Source organism: Sus scrofa, chromosome 1 (assembly GCF_054392235.1).
Source record: "Sus scrofa isolate SSC_HxYL_T2T_F1_AM1 chromosome 1, Sscrofa_HxYL_maternal_Yorkshire_Landrace_v2.0, whole genome shotgun sequence".
In the NCBI taxonomy this organism is placed as follows: Eukaryota; Metazoa; Chordata; class Mammalia; order Artiodactyla; family Suidae; genus Sus; species Sus scrofa.
Window position 1 is genome coordinate 821,077 of NC_139383.1, and position 5,751 is coordinate 826,827.

At 52.2% G+C, this 5,751-nt stretch overlaps 1 long non-coding RNA gene across 1 annotated transcript; it reads right to left on the reverse strand.

Moving 5' to 3' along the window:
* Window positions 1-535: 535 nt before the first annotated feature.
* On the reverse strand, window positions 536-4,794 carry LOC146405849 (uncharacterized). The gene is made up of 3 exons (XR_014843310.1): window positions 3,482-4,794; window positions 1,798-1,947; window positions 536-1,642 (listed from the first exon to the last, which is right to left on the reverse strand). It is a non-coding gene; the product is annotated as an uncharacterized LOC146405849 (long non-coding RNA).
* Window positions 4,795-5,751: the final 957 nt, after the last annotated feature.

Genomic DNA, 5,751 nt, shown 5'->3' on the forward strand with positions numbered 1-5,751 from the left:
CCTGGGCCCCATTGACCTGCCCACTTTCTCACCTTCTGACATCATAAGAAGCTCCAGGCTTACCTCGTATACTTCCTGCCTCAGTCAGTTTTAGAATCAGACAGTTCTCCAAGGAGCCCTGGTGGCTCTTCCTAGAGAACGGGGTTTAGAAACCAAGACCTGGGCACTGGGTGTGCTTCTTGCTACTGGGGTGCCACTGCTTCCAGGTCGTCTTGGCCAGTAGAGCCAGGAGATGGCTGAGTGTACGGTGATGGTACGTGCACGTCAGCTGTGTGCTGTATCTCTTGTGGATGTAGCATGTTTCCGCTGGCTTCTCTGCAAGTGCGCCTGTCCCTGGAGTCAGCAAGTCACAGGTTTGTCCCGACAGCCATGACCCTCATCGGTTCCACCTGGGCCGTTCCGGCTGCCACTTCTGTTAGTGTACTTTTGAATTCTGCATCTCTGGTTTTCTTAGCAAGGGGCACATCCGTGTACTTTTTTCCTTCCCTAATATCTTGAGGAACATAAATTTGTCTAAAGTATTCCTTTGAAGGAGTTTTTAGTTTTCTTTAAGGTATTTATATTGTGGTTTGCTGTATAATAATTTGTATACTTGTTCAAATCTATCCAAATGGAAATAAACTCGTAGATGGTAGGAATCATGTGTTCTTAGTTTTATTTCTCCTGGCAGCTGGCACAGGCCCTCAGTTACGTCTTAAATGAGAGTCTGTCTTTGCTCCTCCGTCCAGTGCTGGTCAGCATCTGCATACTGTGTTCTCCCCGTGGAAGTGCCGCCTCTTCGGCATTTGGGAAAGAGGACGGGGCGGCAGGACTATCACAGTCAGAAGCCGGTTCCCTCTCGGGGTGGCCCCTCTGCGTGGGGACCTGTGTCTGTGCCAGGCCTCCCTCTTCTTTCGTAGTGGTTATCCATGTTAACGGCAGAGCTGGAATGTTTAGGGAAAGCACTTTTATTTTTGGTCAGATGTTCAGACATTTGATAAGATGTGGTGCTTTTGTGTGTGGCATTAACCGTCTGTCGTTGGAGAAGCGAATATGTGGGAGGTGAGGTATAGCCGTGGAGTGGGAGCAGAGAGAACTAGTTGCCATCCGGGTGAGCTCATGGAGCCTGTGGTTGGGCTGGATGACAAGCGCTGGGAGAAATGAAAGGACTGGCTTCGCCCCAACCTATGGCTTCTGTCCGTATGACGGTCATGCTTAATAACCGGAAAACGTACCGCGATCCACGCGGCAGAGCACAGCCCACAGGCCCTCGTGGTTACTCCGTGATGGTGATTTTACGTGGCTGCTCCTGATTTTCCTTTACTTCTTAGTTGAAGGGTAAATGCAGGAAAAATGACATGGTTTTCCTCTGTGTCACAGCTACAGCTTTGGCTCTTCGTCATACAGCTGAAAGGATTATAATTACGGCCTCTGAGGGGATGGTCCGAACTTGCCCCAGCTCAGGGGTTAATGCGTCCTTCCTGGGGCCAAAATGACTACATTTCTGAATTCCGCCACTCTATTTCTTAGGCATTCCTTCCTGCTGAGGTTTCTTAGGCCGCTGCTTTTGTGGAATTAAGTGCGTGTCCACGCTCAGATTACCGGTGACGATGACAGCAGTGGTGTTGATGTCACGGAGGCGTCCCTGTTTCCGTTGTGAACTCTGTGTGTGTAATTGGCGGCGTGTGAGTCGGGTGCTTGTGTCATTTGTCATCCAGATCCGGACACTCTGAACGTGGCTGAGGCTGCTGTGTCCCGGGTCTGGAAAGGCAGTGCAGGGCCATGCCGTGAACAAGCCCAGAGAGAAATACGACTTACCTCTTGGTTTCCTTCCTTGAAGACTCTTCAGCTGCATCACCATCTGTTTAGTTCCTCTGCCTGAATATGCCACCCAGGCCGGCTCTCAGGTGCCAGGGACGGTGGGCACAGAGACACGGGAGTTGAGAGAGACAGATACTGAGCTGGATTCTAGGAAAGGCCAGAGGCACTTTTTTAGACTCAGGGGCCTCTGGTCTAGTGAGTGGCCCCCAGACCTCAGGATTCTTCCGTTTCTTAAGACCGAGGAGAGAAGTGGGCTAAGATGGGGAGGCTGTTCACTGTTGGGGGGGGTTACCTGGATGGAGGGTGTTGAAGAGGAAGAGGAAGCAGCACAGAATAAAGGTCGAAACAAGATCCAATAGGAGTTTGTACACCAGGTAAGCAGTGCAGACAGGAAACAAGGGGAGGATTCTAAGCGGCTCTGAAAGATGGCGGGGCTGGTGTGCGCTTTAGAAGTGGCTCTGGACGTAGAGGTGGGGAGGTCCAGGCCAGGAGACCAGCGGGCCAGTCGGGAGGCTCCGGCAGTGGTCCTGGCCACGCAGGCCCAGGTTTGGTGAAGCCTAAAACTTGTGTGGTTTAACGGGCCCTCTTAAAAGGAAAGAGTTAAAACCACGAGCACGAAATCAAGGAGTGAGCGTGTAGGTGTCAGTGCAGGAAGACGCAGGAATACTCTTGGAGGCCCTTCCTGCTCCAGAGCAATGACTCGCCACACCCGGAAATGCCCGGAGACCACGCATACGTCCCACCAAGCCAAAGCTAGGGGCCCCCCATCCAGACCCTTGAGAGTGATGCCCGACAAGGCCCAGGGTCAGTCCAGTGCCACCCAGCACAGAGGGGTGAAGATAGAGGGTCCTAGGGATTCGTGGTGGAAATAGCTTACCTTTGCCAGTGAAATGCACACACACACACTCACACCCCAGGTGAGAATTTTTTTTTTTCCTTTTTAGGGCGCACTGTGGCATATGGAAGTTCCCAGGCTAGGGGTCAAATCAGAGCTTCAGTGCCAGCCTACCCCACAGCCAGAGCAATGGTGGATCCTTAACCCACTGAGCAAGGCCAGGGATCAGATCCTCAGCTTCACAGATACTAGTTGGATTCGTTTCTGCTGAGCCACAGTGGGAACCCCAAGAAATCTTAAAGCTTAAACTTTTTGAGCTTCATGGCAAATCCATCTCCACATCTGGGATAGAGGCTATTAGGATCAGAATTAGACAGGGGCAATAAGGGAAAACGAGGTATTTAGGGAAAAAAGTACCCTTGGGATGTGCTTCGCTCTGGGTGTGGTCAGCAGGGCATATAGGAAGAGCATGAGTTTCTGACTTAGGCACCGATCAGGACTCAGAGGGTGTTTATGTTCTTGGCTGCGCATCTTAAAAACCAGAAGTCAGTAGAAAACAAATCAGCAGTGTTTGTCCTTCCTGTTTCAGGATAATTACCATGAGGAAGGATGGGGCTGTATTAGCTGTTAACACTGGCTGCACCCGGCTTGCGCTGTTTTCACCCAGTGACCGTGGCCCTGATTCTTGCAGTTTCCCTGTGAGCCACTGGTGCTCTGCAGACTGGGTGGAAGGCAGTCACCCTAAGTGGAGGTCTCTGCAGTTGGCAGGTGAAGTAGTGGGTGGAATTTTTCAATGTTGAGATGCTTTACATGCCTTTACTCGCAACAGGCTATTGATTGGCTTACCTGCAGGGTATGTGTTTGGAGCCGGTATCCGCGGTAGCTGCTGCAACAGTGTGTGTAACACGCATACGTGTCGTGTCCGGCCTTTGCCAGGAGCTCGGCCGTCCACGCTCTTCAGGCTTGGGGTAGACACTCATCCTTCTGAAACCTTATAAAACATCCATGGAAATGGGAGTCGTGCTGGAAATGAAGAGCTCTAAGAGGCAGGATAAGTGTTTGTGTGTGAGGAGAACTGACATAAATGTGACCATATCTTCAAATGGATTATTGCGTCTCGGTTTTGCAAAGCTGTCGGGCCGCAGATAAGAACGGCATGTGTGCAAACAGATACTATTGGTGGCCGAATGTTAGAAGTTCATAGTTAAAACAATTTTTAAAAGTGGGGCAGTGTCTGGGCGCTCTCTGTCTCTGAAACTTTCCCAGAGTCCACTTTTCCTGCAGGGGCTTGTGGTCGAAGAGGCCTGGTTGTCAGCCGAAAGGACTCCTGCCGATGATGCATCTTCCGGAAGCCTCGCAGGTGAAGGGGAGCAGGGAGGAGGGCCCACCTCTCTGGGTGGCTCACACCTGACCAGGCAGCTGCCTCCACACTGGGCTCAGGGGCTGCCTTCACCTGTGGGGCAGGTGCAGGGCGGCGGGGGGTGGTCTCTAGCTTGCACTCAGACTGCAGCGCCTCCTAGGATCCAGAACTCCGAGGAGAGCTGCAGACGTCCGGGGTCTGGGGACCGTGGCGCCTCCTGGGAACAGGACCCTTCCTTGCAGGAATTGCTTGCAGGAGGTGCTTGCTTCGTGGGCACCTCTGGGGTCAGCAGAGAAGGGCTGTGTCCTCAGCAAGTCCAGAGACAGACAGAGAGCAGCGCCCCCCGACCCTTGGGCACACGAGCGGTTCTCTGCTCCTGCGGGGACTCCGCTCATGGCTGCTGGGCCTGCTGTGCTCAGAGGGAGGTGGGTTCCCACTGGCTCCAGGGTCCCCGGAGCCAGTGCTATGCAAAGCAGGAGGGAGGAAGAGGCCGACTTCCCTTGGTGGCTGAAACTGAACTTATTAGGAGCACTTGGGGGTGGCTCCCGGAGATTCTAGAGGCATTGGCAGTGGAGCTGCCTGGCCCCGTCTGGACGTCCCAAGGCAGAGGTGAGGGAAGGGCCACGCTTCCCTCAGGCTCCCGACCGCCTCACCTTTTATGCGTGGATCGCACTCGGGATGCGCTTCCCCCTGGGTTTCGGCTCCAGCGCAGTCACGCAGCTCTCATCATTCCTCCGTGGTGATAAGCTCTGGGGTCTGAGGGAGGACAAGGAGGTCGGCTGCCAGCTGTGTCCGGGGTGAAGGCTTTGCGGGGAAGGGAGCTCCACTCCTGGCCCTGCTCAGACAAGCCTGGGTGGAGTTCTGGATGCTCTCCTCCTGATTACATAGTTCGCATTTGGTGGCTTTCTGCTTGCATTGCTCAATGTTGAACTCTTGCCTGATTGAGGAGATTTCAGATAAAACATGATGTGTGTCCTTCTAAACCAACATCATGTGCTCCAGTTGAAGAAATAGGCAAGTAATATTGGGAGCACATGCTCGGTTTTCTTTTATTGTGATTTATGTAACATGTGGGTTTTTTTTAATATTTGGAGATTTAGGGAGCATGTAGTAGGACTCTATTATTCTAATAGTAAATTTAGAGTAATCTATTGTGTCATTTAAGAATTTTGGAGTTCTCTGATGCATGTGTTTCTTTGAGGCAAAAATCCCTTTATCATACTTAAAGGAATTGGATGTTACTAGAATTCCTTGACCAAAACCAATTATTTTGTTTATAATTCCTTTAGTATCTTAACATAAACTTGCATTTAAAAGATTGTGCTATAAACCACGGGTGGGGTCTCACACTGAATTATTCCCCAGTGTGGTCCCAGGGTGCTTCTTACCCGCATCCTCACCTGATCCTCCCGGAGGGACCTTTGGGATGAATGTGGGGTCGTGAGTCCAGGCATGGCCGTGGCTGAACTTGGGGACAGGTCATCAGCTGAAGGGAGGCTCAGAAATGCAGGGAGTTCCCACTGTGGCACACCCGACACGGATCTGACTAGTATCCATGAAGATGTGGGTTTGGTCCCTGTCCTTGCCCAGTGGGTAAGGATCCAGCATGGCCATGAGCTGTGGTATAGGTCAAAGATGCGGCTCAGATCCTACCTCTGTGGCTGTAATGCTGCTCTACCCAAGTTCAAATGGCAGGAGGCTGCGAGGAAAGAATGTGGGAACTCCAGGCCGGGGCGACGGCCACGCACCGTCCCTG